At 38.3% G+C, this 16,623-nt stretch overlaps 1 protein-coding gene and 1 long non-coding RNA gene across 3 annotated transcripts in view; both read left to right on the top strand.

The window, feature by feature from the left end:
• Positions 1 to 16,623, top strand: part of LOC139128469 (phosphatidylserine synthase 1-like) — a 324,577-nt gene that overhangs the window by 139,077 nt on the left and 168,877 nt on the right. The gene's annotated exons all lie outside the window — the stretch shown is intronic.
• Positions 4,549 to 8,262, top strand: LOC139128484 (uncharacterized). The gene is made up of 2 exons (XR_011551314.1): positions 4,549 to 4,925; positions 8,068 to 8,262. It is a non-coding gene; the product is annotated as an uncharacterized lncRNA (long non-coding RNA).

Below are 16,623 nucleotides of genomic sequence, written 5' to 3'. Positions count from 1 at the left end.
TTGCTACATATATTGCAGATACCATGATACAACATTATTGACAATCATTAAGCATTTTTACTTAAGTCAATTCCTAATTTACATATTTAATGAACTTTGCTTATTAGGGATATATACTGGGATTTACTTGATCAAAGTTGGCAAAACATGACAACATTGATGATTATACCTGGTTAAAACAATATCGAAAGTCATTTCACATTTTCATGTCAGCTAATTTACAATTTGCATATCTAATGAGCTTTCACAGCTCGGCATATATGGCTTGAAGGACTTGGCCAACGGTAATTACACTTGCTATATAAATGACAGCAGTCAAAGAACTTTAATATTTTATTTCAGCTAATTACATATTTGTATACTTCATGACCTTTGAGAATTAATCAGCGGTGATTATTGTTCATTATGTTGATCATAATACTTTCAATGAAGTTGCAAACATGTGGCAAAGGTTCAAATTTACACATAACTGTATGAAACACGTGAGCATTTTCAGTTCATATCTGGTAATTGTCAGTGGATATGTATAATTACCCAAGGCTGTAGCATTCCACGCTTTCTACCCGAACTAAAGGGTGTCTTATGTATGGTGGACGCGTCAGTACCTTTGGCCGAAAGTCGACGTTTTGCGAAGTTAAAGCGCAGTGGTCGTCGCGCTGCGCGTGCGTGATTTTTTTGTTGATAAACATAATTTTTTGTAAACATAAGTCTTCTCAACTTCAATAGGAGTGAGATGAGAGCAGTCCCCACTTTGTTAAGGCCTTTGTAAGACTCAACATCATGCAATAGTAAAATATTAAGATCGGAAACGAACTTCAGTGGTGTATTTCTATCTATAAACTCGTGCAGAGCTACGAACATTGGGACACTACACTCAGCACATTATGTCGCTGAGTTTACTGCACGCAGACACAGTGAACAAAAAAGTTTGATCGCGCGCGATCACGCTGGTTGTACACAATGCTATGTACAGTACAGTGAAAATACATAGTATTACCTAAAATGATCAACATTGCCTATATATGTAGACCATGCACAAGCACAAGCACAATGCCTAACACAAAAATTACACTCAAGACCATGATCGGCATCAAGCCACGGGAGATGTGGTTGGGAGACGGTCACCGCGTTGACGTACACGGATATAGAGAATCCGGTCCCACAACGTACCGGCCCGCTACGACTTGGCCCACAACCAACTGTTGATCACCATGTCTTACTTCTCCTAGTATTACGTGGTAAGAAATAGTAAAATGACAGGAAACAATAAACAAAACGAGCGGGTTTTCGCGGCATTTGGCAGGAAAATTGCACGGCTACACCGTGCATAGATCCTGTGCCCCGGTCCTGTGCACGGTCATGGCCTACCGGTGATGGGCAAACTTCATTGTTGTACCTCCTGATTGCCGGGTAGGTCTGAATCCTCTTTCAAGTGAGATAACCCCCACATAACAAGAAGACCTATGAAAGGTCCTTCGCTTGACTTGATACCTGTACTCGGAATTCTCGTTTGCACCCCAAAACGGGGTCAACTTTGTAGTTGAGTTGGATTCTCCACAGCCGAGTGTAGCGCGTCATATACCCGGTTTGACACGGACGTTCATACAGACCACGGAACGGAACAGATGCAGAGATGCTTCTTGCTGCAGCGGGCCATTGCTCTGCGAGCTGTAGATTTCTGTAGTTTGGATTGTTGTCTTTGTACTCCTGTCGGGCCTCTTGAAATGAAAGCTCTCGTCCTTGCTGGCGATGTCGAAAACTAGAGCCCGGTCGTTGATAGTCTGTTGGCGTATACATGCGTACGTCCAGCTCTATGGCTCGAACGATAACTACAGTAGCCGAGCCCCATTCAACTGATTCAAGAAAATCATGAGCAAATGTGATCTCAATCCAGCGTGCAATCATTGTTCAATATTCAGCAGATATTTAACTTAAATTGATTGACCTTTTATTGCGTGTTACATTTGGATAGTTGGTATGCTTGTGACAGATCAGCGGCCATTTTAACAAGCGGCAATATCGCAAACATTACAATCAACCCGTAACATGTGCGGCGTTCTTGGATTTGTTTACAACAGAGGGGGACCCCCTCAGGAGGATGCGCAGCGCGACGACCACTGCGCTTTAAGTGGAAGAATTACGCAGCGTGGGTAAGACATACCACCTCTGATGATAAGAAAGAGATCGAGAGGAGGGTCAGGGGAAAGCGTGAGAAAGTGCAGATTCAGTCAAAGGTCTGAAAATGTCACTATTGTTTACTCAACCATACAAGCACGGGTGATAGAGGGGCCGTGATACAGGTGATACAGGAAATCAAAAGCCCCTCACGGCCTAAGAGTTTTGTATTTGAAAGGTAGCACACAATTATTTAAATTGATTTGAAATTAGTCTAGAATCAAAACGGAACTAAAGGACTCTAGAACTACTAACAACTGTATAACTTATGGATTGAGTATGCATGTCCACGAAGAGGTTAATGTGTGACACACGTATTCGGCAGTTTTTTGCTCACGTGTTTACACACGTGGGCATATGTCGCAGCGATGTCTGTCTGTCTGTCTGTCTGTCTGTCCGTCTGTGTGTCTGTCTGTCTGTCTGTCTGTCTGTTGGTCCATTATCTCAAAAACGGCTTATCAGATCAGAATCAAATCTGGTACATATATTCAGTTAGCAAATGGCAAGAACTGATTAGTTTTTGGTGGGTCTGGCTTGCATACTTTTTGCTCATTTGCATAATTAATGATTTTAGAAAAAATGGATATATATTAAAAACAACTACACAAAATTTGATGAGATTTGCTACAAATGTTGATCACACCAAGACATATCAGCAGTGGGAACCATTAAGGGTGACATGAAAGATAAATGCTAATTTGCATATTTAATGAACTTTCCTAACTAGGGATAATGTCTGATTTGACTTGATCAAAATTAACCAAACTTGGTATGTATATTAAAGATACTATGATTTAACATTATTGAAAGTCATTAAGCGTTTTAACTTCAGCCAATTCCTAATTTGCATATTTCATGAACTTTGTTAATTAGGGATATATATTTGAAATGACTGGACCAAAGTTGATGAAACTTGCTACATGTATTGAAGCCACTATAATACAACATTTTTGAAAGTCATTAAGCATTTTTACTTCAGCCAATTCCGAATTTGCATATTTAATGAACTTTCCCAATTAGGGATATATATTTGAATTAACTTGATGTAGTTGTTGAAACTTACTATATACATCAAAGATACTGTGATATAACATTATTGAAAGTCAAAAGACATTTTTACTTCAGCCAAAACCTAATTTTAATATTAAATGAATTTTCATAATTAGGTATATTTATCTTAATGGACTTGATCAAAATTGATGAAACTTACTATGTATATTCAAGACTCTATAATTCAATATTATTGAAAGTCATCAAGCATTTTCTCTTCAGCCAATTCCTAATTTGTATATTTAATGAACTTTCCTAATTAGAGATATATGTCTGAATTGACTTGACCAACGTTGACAAAATTTGCTACACATATTGCAGATACCATGATACAACATTACTGACAATCACTAAGCATTTTTACTAAAGCCACTTCCTCATTTACATATTTAATTAACTTTGCTTATTAGGGATATATACCGGGATTTACTTGATCAAAGTTGGCAAAACATGCTGTACATTGATGATTATACCAGGTACTAGATCAAAACAATATCGAAAGTCATTTCACATTTTCATGTCAGCTTATTTATAATTTGCATATCTAATGAGCTTTCACAGCTCGGCATATATGGCTTGAAGGACTTGGCCAACGGTAATTACACTGTTAGATAAAGTGGTGATACAATAAGAGCAGTAAAATTACTTTAATATTTTTATTTCAGCTAATTACATATTTGTATACTTCATGACCTTTTAGAATTAATCGGAGGTGATTATTGTTCATTATGTTGATCATAATAATTTCAATGAAGTTGCAAACATGTGGCAAAGGTTCAAATTTACACATAACTTCAATATATAATGAAACACGTGAGCATTTACAGTACATATCTGGTCATTATTGTTATTGTGTTCTCAACCCATGGATGCATGTCCGTGCACGTAATACGTGTAACCTCAACTCTCCAGAGAAACACACGCGAACACAAGTTTACACAGTTGAACTGATGCGTTGGTTTTCGTATCTCACTCTGTCGCAAAGAATACAATTTTCATTGAAACTTGGGTCCCGTAAAACCGAAAAGGCACACTATAGATTTACGGTAGTAGTACCTTTGTACGATACACAGTTGTAACTTGTAGCACGGCGGCATATGGGAATGCTATACGTAGGGTTTCGCCACTATATTCCTGCTATATTCTGACATCTGTCGCGACTTAGTCATGGCCACAGGAGCTCTCAATGTACTGTTGCTTGGATAGTCGATCGAACGCTCTAGGTTTTTTCAATGAACTTTCCGTCAGTGTACTTTTTAAACGCTTTTGAAGTCCGCTGTACTTCTATTCATGCTAGTTACACTGCAGCGATCGCGAGGACTTTGTACCGGAAGTAATAGTATCACGCATGATGACATCATAGATCATGTGAAGACTTCATTATGATTGGTCAGATTGGTAAAACAATCAAAGGTCAAATCTCAGCGGCAATTTTTGGACAGTTACGACCTTTGAATTACTGAGTAAATTGTCGCTGATTTTTCCCTATAAGTTTGACAAAATTTCGCGTAAATTTGCTGTTTGACATCGTCGTGACGACTTCATACACGCTAACTATGTATGTAAAACCTATAGGCAATGTTACGACGCGTAAAAAAGTCATCGTCGTCATGATCAGCTTGTGGAGATCGATCGGCTCGTCGATTTGAACAATGATCACCATAACATCCCCGTGGATCTAGGCGATCGTTTAAACTTCGGTAAGTACATTTTCGATTTGCCTTCTCTGCGACGTGAAGACGTAGTTTTTACGCTCCCATATATGCATATGTATATATGCAAATGGGAGGTATTCGTATAAGGTGGAAAAATGGCGTCTGTGTGTATGTATGTAAGTATGTATGTATGTCTGTTATTCCGTCTGAATCAAAAACTCCTAAACCGTAGCACCTACTGTCCTAGTATTTGGTGTACAGGTGCACCTAGGGGTGGAGATGTGAATTTGTTCAAATGAACATGTCAGTGCCAAAAATATGCAAATGAGGGGGAAAAAGGAAAAATCCTACAAATGACTCAGTAAACATTGGTCAGATTTGGTTGAAACTTGGTATGCAGATTTCTTTAGGTATTCTAAATTATGTGTGCAAAAATTGGGATGAAATTTGCATGTTTGTATTTTTAGGGTATTTTTTCCGTTTTTAGTAAAAAAATCTTGTTCTCTGAAATCGCTCGTCTGAATGCTATGAAACTTAATATTCATGTTCCTCAGAATGACCTCAGTCATGCTTGTACAAATTGTATTGATATTGTCATATTTGTAATTTTGGGGCAATTTTCCCAATTTTTGATAAAAATTTTTTTAATCCAAAAACTGCTGATTTGATAGCTTTGATACATGTATTTGGTATACAGGTATTTAAGATTAATCTTAATATAATGTATTGAAGGTATGTTGAAACTGGCAATTTTTTTTTTATTTTGGGGGCAATTTTTGCCTTTTTTGGTCAAAAACTTTTTCTCCTAAAACTTCTGATCTGGTAGCTTTGATATCTAGTGTACAGGTTCCTAGGGTTTATGTTAATTCGATATATTTAAAATTAGGATGAAATCTGCAATTTTGTATTTTGGGGGGCAATTTTTCTCATTTTTGGTCAAAAAATTTGTTTCTCAAAATTTACCAGTCTGATTGCTTGATATTTAGTAAATCGGTCCTTAGGGTTTTTATGAATAAGATATATTGAAATTAAGTTGAAATCCGGAATTTTGAATTTTTTGGACAACTTTGCGAAACTTTCAGTTTTACTGGGATATCTTTCATTTTGTATTTTTAAGATTTTTTTGGTAATTGTATACCTACTGGAACTAAGAGTATATAATGTGGTGATTTAGTAAGCATTTGATATAGTAAACTGTATTTGGTGTTGAAATGTAAAAAAATTCCGGCGGATTTTGAAAAAATTCCAAACAAATGCCAATAAAAAAAATTCAGCCAGAGAAGGTTTGACAAAAAGAAAAGGTGAAAGAGTGGGGAAAAAAGGATGTACAATGGATCGGATAAAAAAGATAATGTACCTCATCGATCTTCCAGACACCATCCCTTATCAAATGGTCCACCCCGATGTATTTTGTGCACAATTAACCATGCAGTGTATTTTAGTTTAAGATGTCAAGTTAGGTAAGGATTTGAAAGAATAGTCAAGTTCACCACAGTTTAACTTTATCTCTTGTGTCATCATCCTTGTGTAATTGGTTGTGTAATAAGTTGTTCCAGATGTGGATGTACCAGCTGTTCTGGAAGAAAACAATGTTTATTTTTTCCTGTAGAGTTTCTGAGTTGATGATTGTATGTTGAAATTTCTCCATGTATCTGGTGTATGGGCAAAGTGTAAACATTGGTTGCATCTCATGTATTTCAGTCTATGTCAAATATTGTAAATGAAAAATCAAGAACAGTTTACTGTGTGCTTGTAAAAGATAACATATTTGTCAATACATAAACTGCCTTGCAGATTGATTGTCTTAAAAATTATCACAGAAGTAGAAAAGGAAAAGAAACTAATCAAATTGCTGTAACATATTCACTCTCAGTGCCTGTATAGGCCTATACTTAACTATTTTATCATTACATTCAGCTGTTTGTTATATCTTTATCACTCTCCATGGGCCAAGGCATACTTGGGGTCAATGTCATCACTCTGTGCCAGTCTGTGTATGTCAGTCTGTCTGTATATGTATGTCCATGTTTCATACAATTGTTGACTTGTTTTGATAACTATATGGGAGCGAACAGTGATGTTGTCACTATTTTTTACTGTTTTTGTTCGGCGCAATTCTCGAGTAATACTGTTCAATTGTATGAATTCTAATAATTGGTATACTCGTGAGGTTGAACGTAGAGTGTACAACGATAGAGGGACCGTGGTACAGTGTACACAAAAAATGGAGTACATGCCGATACTATTATCTACAATAATATACTTCTCTCTTGCATTGGCAAGGTAAAACTTTTGCTCATGTATACAAATTTCCCTCAATGTACGATATAAAAGGACAGATATAAAACAAAGAAAGAACAATACATGTAGGAATTGTTGGATACGAATTAAGTTCTCAAACTCTTGACCGAGTCTGGTACCTGCTACATGTATTCCAAAACGTACTTCTCTATGACATCAATATACATCTGTCTGCTTATAAGATCATTCTGAACGTGTGTCCTTAAAATTGAAGTTTATTTTCAAATTGTTATTAACGTATTTTGACATTTGTTTATATGTAACCTGTAGATATTTTGCTGGCATATTGTAAGGGAATCAGTAATTAATTTACAATATTTCATAACAATATTTCATTGAAGTTCTACATGAACTCTTACATCACAAAATATGCATACAATATTCTATTGCATTTAATGCTGCAACCTTTTGATAAGCAACTTAGATATAAGCTCAGTACAAAGACCTACCTTTTTTCTAACTATGTTTCAATTTGGCTTTAGAAAGTTCATGTAGGTATGCAATGAAGCGTACTCAAACCAAGCGAGTTTTGCATGGTGAAGTCTACAATCTTAACGGAATAACTGCAGGGGATAAATCATCGCAAATTAAATTTTGTTTTATGCCAATGATTCTACTACTTTCCTAGTTTGAAGCAAATTGCAAGTTGAACAGATTGATACTAGACAGTGGACTACTGCTATAAATCACATTTTGTCATTCACAAGTTGAGGGAACATTTTCTTTATTTTATGAATACATGCAAATTTCACAGTCTTCAATGTTTGATGGCTGTTGAACGAGTCAAAATTTTCAACTCCAACGAGGATTCTAACTTGCATACATAATTTTGTCATAAGTTTGATAAACTTTATATCTGACTTGAACTTTTTTATATTTTTTCCAGCTTACACATAGGACAACTTCAAGATGACAAGTCAAGCAATAACCAAAGCTGTAACAGACAAGTACAAGTCTTTCAGAATAATCCGTCGTTGTGACAATATGAAGTTAAGGACTTTACGGACACTTGAACATTTTTTATATCGGTCATGTTGATTGGCTTTAAAAATATGGTGGATTAAATTTTATTCCTACCAAATTTTTAGCCCTTGCATTCTTTTGGGGGGGGGGGCAGCAGAGTGGTGACACTAGGTTGTGAGATGATGGCTTGGTAATGGCTGATTTTCAGCAGCAGTGATAAGTTTCATGTTGTTGGAGTACATGTTAGTCAGATTGCAGAAGGTAGGTTGATTTTTGTATGGCAGAGCAGCAGCTAGCCTGCCTGGCAGAGCAGTAGCTAGCCTGCCTGGCAGAGCAGCAGCTAATCTGCCCAGCAGAGCGGCAGCTAACCCGCCCGGCAGAGCGACACCTAACCAGCCCGGCAGAGCGGCAGCTATAACCATCCAGCAGAGCGACAGCTAACCTGTCCTGCACAGAGACATTAATCTTTCCGGGAGGGATCCAGCAAACCTAATTTGAATAGCAATGCCACGCTCTCCCGGAAAGATGGTCCTGGAGAGCTCCTGGACCACTGCGGGACCTTTTCTGGAGAGCTCCCGAAAATCTTGTCGGAAGGCTAAAATTTTCATAAGGGTACTGCTTTAATATCCTTGTTGACAACACAACAAACAGAGATACAAACAACCCATGAGATGAGGCATGGATGTAAAAAAAGACGTCTATGGATGAGGTCGATCACACTTCTTCAGTCATAATTATCACATCCTGACTATTCTACACAGCAATCCATGTTAATTTCTTCCAAATTTCTCATATTTTTCACTATCCATACTATAATTATATAAAATAATCATTGATCGGTTTGATTTCATAGTGTCAGACTGACTTTATATCAACACCACAATGTGACAAGTGCATGGATGGAATAAACATGATGAAAATGCACAGTATTTGGAACAGCTTTGGCTTACCTTTGAATGCCTTGAATTGCTCTGAAAGACAAAATGAAATGATAAATTGTTAAAAGAATTGTTAATTGTTGAGTTAACCAATGAGATGAAATACACAGTGAATGGCATCAACAGACCTGCACTGAACTGACTTTTTCATCCTTTGATGTGACAAAAGAAAAATGGAGATCCTAGCATCCTTTTAATAGGTACAGTGGCTGCGATGGTAATACACTACCATACAATTTGTACTGTTCTTGATATCAAGATCATGCAGCAATTCTGGACATTAAATGAATCCTCACTTTTGTTTCTAAAATTGTCAGACTGAATTTGTGTACATTAAAGCTGCACATGCTCTAACTTTGGCTGTTTTTCTCCCAGAATTTACCAGACTGAGTGTATTTTTAATGCAGTTTCTATTTCTCAAAAACAAACCAAGTTCACATGTATTGTGGTCAACTTGTCAATACAGCCTGCATAAATGTTATGTTCAGTATATTGTTGAAAACTGCATTAGAGGCTGACTAGATACAGTTGTCTCCAATGACACACAATGTACAAAATGTAGAGCTATGTGAGAGGTCAGAAATCGATAGTCTGCGCCCCCAATCTGCGCTAGCGCATTCCAATCTGCGCTATTGATCTGCGCTCTCATTCTGCGCTACCAATCTGCGCTCCTATTCTGCGCTACCATTCTGCGCTCTCGAACTCTCAGGGTACAGATCATGGAGTGAGTAGAATTCAAAGAATATCCAAGGTAAAAGGGACAACATATAATACATTATTGTTTTGAAAACTTGTATTTTTGTCCATTATTTTTTTCCCGAACGATTTTGCTCAAACTGTCTATAGTTAACTTTGTGGTAGATGGTTTGTTGCGTTATATGTGTCCGCACAGTAGGTCAACCTAATGTCCCCAAATAAAAATACATGGGTGAATGCAAGTGTTTTCACTGGCTAACTAATTTGTCTCACTGAGATCTGCTTTACCTCAGTCAGAAAGATCGGACTGAACAGTTTCCGTGTTTGCCGAATCGGCACAAGATCTTGCTGAGACACGCGAAGACCAAATTTGACTGTCGTGTCTGTTTTCAAAAATATCTTTGCACAGACGTACGCATGAACTGTGTTCACAAAGGTAGAACACTGCGGGACTACACTGTGGTCACTGAAAAACTAGAATTGTCATTGTTGAACAAAAAACAAAATTAAATGTCATCGTTGACGTGTCATTATGTTAAAAATCCAGTTCCAAAAATGACTGTAATAAGTCACCAAAGTATCGGGAAAGTCAACTGCACAACCTAACCGATCGGGTATTTCCCCATGAAGGAGCGACTTTGCACAATTTTTAAATATTGGTTATTTACTGTCCAGTATCGAAGTTTGACGTCCCATATATTTCTGTTATAGATAGATATATATATTTCTGTTATAGATAACAGACTTGGAATATATGTTGAGTCCCATATCAAAACTAGACGTCACCACAACGACGTACCTTGTATGGGCAAGCTGGGTCTGCGTGATCGTCGATTATCCGATTTTTATTGGCGATGTTGGGACTCTAATACCGAGACTACATTTGTCAAATCGCTGGTAATTCTATCCGATAAATATCTGAGATTTCACCCATGAATAGATCTGGCTCAGCTCGGCGTTGTCAGTCTAACTCTAACTTTGATACAAGCACTGTACGAAAAGTCACATTTGTCATATGCTTTACCTGGGTGATACAAGACTTGTCAAAACGCAGATAAGTATATCAAATGTAGGTGCTACTGGAGATTTCATGCTGGTTCAGCCCGACGTCGTCAGTCTGATTTTATTTACAATACTAGACAATACTTGTCAAATCACGGGTAAATATCCGATATATCGAAGATTTCCCCTCTTCTCATATCTGACTCAACAATCCTAATTTCCTGAAAATATCCGATATCACATAAAAGTGCAATGTCGCAGTATCCTAGTGTCTACTGTCTATACCGCTGAGCATGACGTCGTCGTCGGTAAGATATGATTCCAGGTTTCTGGTGGATTAGAGCATACATGTATACTGCTGCATATGCGGCTTTGTTTGACCAGGAAACATGACGAGATACGACAGTTCTAAATTACCATGCCTCTTCTTTTTTAGCTCCATGGTATTACACAGCATCGTCTTTCCACAGTTTGTCGAGGGACAGTGTCAAAAGTTATGACAGAGGGACCGTGATACAAATTGTAAAAGTTCTCAGAAACTCATGTCGATGCGATGTGCAATGATGACCAGATGCTTTTACAGACCCAGCAAGCTGAAGAACTAAATTCGGGACTATCTCTATCAGTTTTAAGCTACTGATCTTCACAGCAACAAGCGTTCGTAGGCAAATAAATAACGTCAAGAACTTTTGGGATAGACGCTAGTCGACGTAGTATTCTTGTGAACGTCCTTGAACCAGAACCGCGACCTTTATTTTTGATGCGTTCCGTTGTGAAAGAATTCATAAATGTATCGAAATATACAAATTCACGTGACTGAACTAGTTTCGTGGTTGGTACAATTTAGCTATTCGAGGTTTTGGGGGTCAAAGATAAGCATTACGTAAATGATTCTATTTGTCGAGATGGTGAAACATCACCTGCTGTACCTTCTGTTCTGAATAGAACCGCCGGTTTCCATGGTGACCATGCGACGTCTGGGCTGTTGCCCGATTTTCCCAGCGGGTTTCTAATACATGTAGTAACTGACTGTCTTGCTCCATTGCTAGTATTGTTGAAAAAGGGGATCAGATGTACAAATCTCTCTTTTATAAAATCCTTGACAAAGACTACCAGCTGTTTTCTTGTATGTACGTTTCACTTCGCAAACGGGCTCAATTTGAAAATTAAAAAGCTAAACACCAAGGGTGTAAAACATTTTAGTGGGCACTCTCACCGTACTACCAGCGGTAGCGAAGACAAATTACATGGCATCCTTGTATGATTGCCTCGTGTGCACGCACTGTTGACAGTACAGTGGTCATGACTTTCTCTACCGCGAGTTCCACATATTGTCCATTTAGGCCCTATATGTAATATTTCACGCAGGAACCTGTCTGAAGGGGTTCGCTACACTTCAGCGAGATTTTTCCAATCATAACGTAGTCAAAGGGGGTCTTTTTAAACTCTCCATGTTTTAAAATAAATCGTTTGCCTTAAAGTTGCTCTCTATTTTCGAATTGAACGTGCCCTGTCGCGCAACCGTTTTCCTTGATATAAGGTTGTAGCTAGTATTGGTAAAAAGACGTCAAGTGCAATCGCCCAAAACGCAGAGATATGTTTTGGCTAGAGTTGGATATTTCGTCTTCACATCAGTAGAAAAGTTTGCAGTAATCTCGAACGAATCTATTTAGTTTTCACCACTCAAATTAACTGTTTTATGGGCTTAGCTACTATAATAGGACGGTGATAGTTGGGTTGAAAATGAGCTGATAGAGGTGCTCAGCTTGTGAAATTATTGAAATTACGGGGACATGCTAGTGAGGGATTGTGACTAGAGAAAGATTTACGAACTGACCATTGTTTACAAGAGTGGAACTTCAATCGCAATGTTTGTGCTTGTTAGTTCAATCGTTCCGTATTAACATGATCAGCAATCGAAAGAGAAGGAGCACATGCATTTATGAGCTCTAGAGTGTGTGTCTATGGAATTATAGTACGTAATCTATTATCTTTGCAGACGTGACACCACCTTGCCTTGATTATAACAGGACAGGTTGATGCGGTGACAAGGGAGTACATTGTCGTTTCTGACCTCCTCGCATGATATAAACATAAAGCTAGAACGGATGTCATAATTTGTTGATCAATGCCATCTACGATCATACATGAAAACAAGGGAGCAGCATTGAAAGTGCCACAAAAGTTATGCAGTTTTAGTCGTGGGTCGTCCTTGTGGACAATTGAAAAAATTATTTACAGCTCGAACCAACCACTGAAATTGAAATGACTGGTACAAATCAGAGTGTTCCAAGTTCACGGGCATTCACTTCTTGCATGATAGGACTACATGTAAATCGCCTTCTTGTTATCATGTGCAAATCTTGAAAAATCGCAAACATCTCGAGAAAATATATCTATCATTGTTTTTACTTGTCTTCTGCGATGTGTTATGGCATCAACTTACCTAATCATCACCGTCATAGTATCAGTTTCTTAGACATCACATCTCTCAGATCAGTGATGTCATCTTTATTTGAAAAATTCATTGAAACCTCAATCTGAGTCAAACTCACAAGGTCAGCACACGGTCAGAGACAATATTTATTGTGACAGGCCAGGCATCGTATTGCGTTATGTGAAACAGAAAGACATGATTTACATTTCCCTTCACGATTTTCGCGATTTTGTGCACAATTACTGTGAATTATTTACTTCCTGATCAGTACATAAACAGATAGCCATTGTGTCACGTCATCTACAGGTCACCGACCACACACGCGTGTATTCAGCTAGCTTGACGTCACTGGACGTAACTTGCCAATCATCATAACGGACCACAGGGTACACAGGCTTGTTGTTTATTTGTGTTTGTTTGTTTGTGTGTATGTTTGTGTTTGTTTATTTGTTATTTTTAATAAAATAACAGCGAAAAGCTGTTTTGTTAATATTTGTCAATAAAGAGCAGTTTATTTGTTTATTTGTTTATTTATTTGTTTATTTGTTTGTTGTTTGTTGATACGTATTTCCGAGGGTTAGGGTTAGGCTTGAGTTTGGGGTAGGGTTAGGGTTAGGGTTAGGGTTAGGCTTAAGTTAGGGTTAAGGTTAGGGTTAAGCTTATTCATTCCCTCTATATATTGAGACAAGGGGAGCAAGTGGGATTCCAACATCTGTATTTTCAAGTCAAGAAAAACACACCAAATAAATGCCGGACAATTGAAATATTGGGTTTGTGGCAGCATCATGTCCTGTACTTACCACACTATCCTTTAATTCGATGGAAAGGGCAAAAATCGGCGATATTAGCATCTTCCTCCTTTGATTCGTACAGTTTGTACGGCAAAACGTAAGTGTCACACTTTGGCGGGTTAGTACGTCAGTGAAATTCAAATCTGACCAATCAGATAGCTTGTTAGCCCTGCCTTGGCCCGAACTGGAGACGTTACCGTTGTGGGGCTCGAACCAGGATGATTTTACTTTGGCGCATTTTGCCATGTTCATTTTCCCTTTACGAATCGTCGACAACTTTGTATACCGCAACATTCACTTTGGTCTTATGAGAAGAAGGTTCCACTAGAGTACTTCAACTATACATCTGTGCGAAACGCACTCATTTCCAATCAGTTCGTGAGATATACGAGCCTAAATGGAACATGAGCGTAAACCCGGAAGTAAACAAATACAGAGAGACCGTCGCCACGCCACGGTTGAACTTCCGCGGCTGGAAAAGTTGTTCTTGGTATTGGTTCAATTCTAATAGTTTTCTAGCTGTCGAAAGTAAACTACGGGCAGTAACCTTCCAACTACGAACAATACTGTACTCGTCCGAGTATACTATAAGCCCCCGGTTCGGCAACACTGAACAGTGGTAAAAACTGTGGAGGGGCTCGAGCATCCCATTTTTTTCTGCCACGGTCGCTTAACTTATGCTAATTTTATGCACGATTTTTTCAACTCCTCTGGATGTGTCTATCGCTTTCCAAATCAACTTTATCCAAAGGTATTGATTACACAATCTCTGAATACAGAAGTGACATTTTGGTAAAATTTCAGCGTCGAAAAAAACTCAAACTTGAAACAAAGACGTCATGTACATGTATGCTGCTGATCTGAGGGTATGTGAACTGGCATGGCATGCATGTTGCCTACACGGAAAGGCAACTCAATATTCCTGTATCAAACCGTATACATCTTGTGAAAACAACAACTAGCAGTGATTGTAATAGTCACCAGGAAAAAAAGCTTTACAAATGAAAGGAAAATTAAAAATTAATTGCTTCAAACAAAAGCAACTGCATGTTCACATGAAAACAGACATCGTGGCCGTCAATGAAATAAACCATGGCAGACGTGTGTGAGACTATTCCATTTAGGCGACGGGGTGAGCAGGGTCAAGAATCAGAAAGTACTGGAAACACGTGTCATTTTCCTTACGTTGCTGTCGAGGGAACTCGAGTTTTCCATTGTTTTTACATCTTTTAATGGTTAAAGTATGATCCGTTGTCATGAACAGTGAATCAACGACTTTTTTGTTGCATTCTCGATATCTGCGAACACGTATTAGTCACAGGCACGACTGCATCTTGCTGTGGTATAGTCGCTTGAGAACTGGCGTTCGCGTATACTGCTGTGAGTCTAACAAGCTGCCTGATTGGTCCGATTTGAATTTCTCTGACGTACTAACCCGCCAAAGTGTGACACTTACGTTTTGCCGTACAAACTGTACGAATCAAAGGAGGAAGATGCTAAATATCGCCGATTTTTGCCCTTTCCATCGAATTAAAGGATAGGTGTGGTAAGTACAGGACATGATGCTGCCACAAACCCAATATTTCAATTGTCCGGCATTTATTTGGTGTGTTTTTCTTGACTTGAAAATACAGATGTTGGAATCCCAGTTGCTCCCCTTGTCTCAATATATAGAGGGAGTGAATAAGCCTAACCCTAACCCTAACCCTAACTTAAGCCTAACCCTAACCCTAACCCTAACCCTAACTTAAGCCTAACCCTAACCCTAACCATCGGAAATACGTATCAACAAACAAACAAACAAACAAATAAATAAACAAACAAACAAACAAACAAATAAACTGCTCTTTATTGACAAATATTAACAAAACAGCTTTTCGCTGTTATTTTATTAAAATAACAAATAAACAAACACAAACATACACACAAACAACAAACACAAATAAACAACAAGCCTGTGTACCCTGTGAACGGACATTGCGAACAGGCTAACGTCAGAATTGTCGGGCTCAAACGTTTCTCTGAACATGAACAGAAATGCTCAATATCGACAGAAAAATCGTAAAAAAGTTTTTAAATAGTGACGGTAACCCAGACCAAAAGTTTGTATCCACTTGCGCTTCCGTTGGCCATCCTACAAACTGCTTCAATCAATGTCGCAAGGTTGCTGCAGTGCTGGTTAAGCCCTGCCACTCCCTCTGCTGTGCGTTGTTGGGCTGTCGACTAAGTCGTCGTTGACTTGTAGCAAGGTCTACCATAATTGTAAGCGTACTTGACTTTGCGCTTACTACATGTACTTGATCATTTCTCAAGCTTTTTATATGAGAAAGAAAATTCATCGAATGTCTTCTTCATAGCCCTAGGATCCATGAGACTATAACTTTATGTCGCGCTTGATTCGGAATTGCATTCGATCGTACATAAACATTACTCAATAACCAGTCTTCCTGACACTCGGTATGGTGTACAAGTGTCGGTATGCTGTACAAAAATACAAATCTATTTCAACACTAGACCATGCCATGTCTTATCATCTAGCGGGAAGCTATATCGCGGCAATGTCATAAATGCCACCGTAATGACTAAAATCAAAACATCATGGATCGATAGCGCAG

The sequence above is a fragment of the Ptychodera flava genome, unplaced genomic scaffold (genome assembly GCF_041260155.1).
Source record: "Ptychodera flava strain L36383 unplaced genomic scaffold, AS_Pfla_20210202 Scaffold_55__1_contigs__length_887147_pilon, whole genome shotgun sequence".
Taxonomy (NCBI): Eukaryota; Metazoa; Hemichordata; class Enteropneusta; family Ptychoderidae; genus Ptychodera; species Ptychodera flava.
The sequence above is the reverse complement of the archived record's forward strand: the minus strand, read 5'-3'. Positions and strand labels throughout refer to the sequence as shown.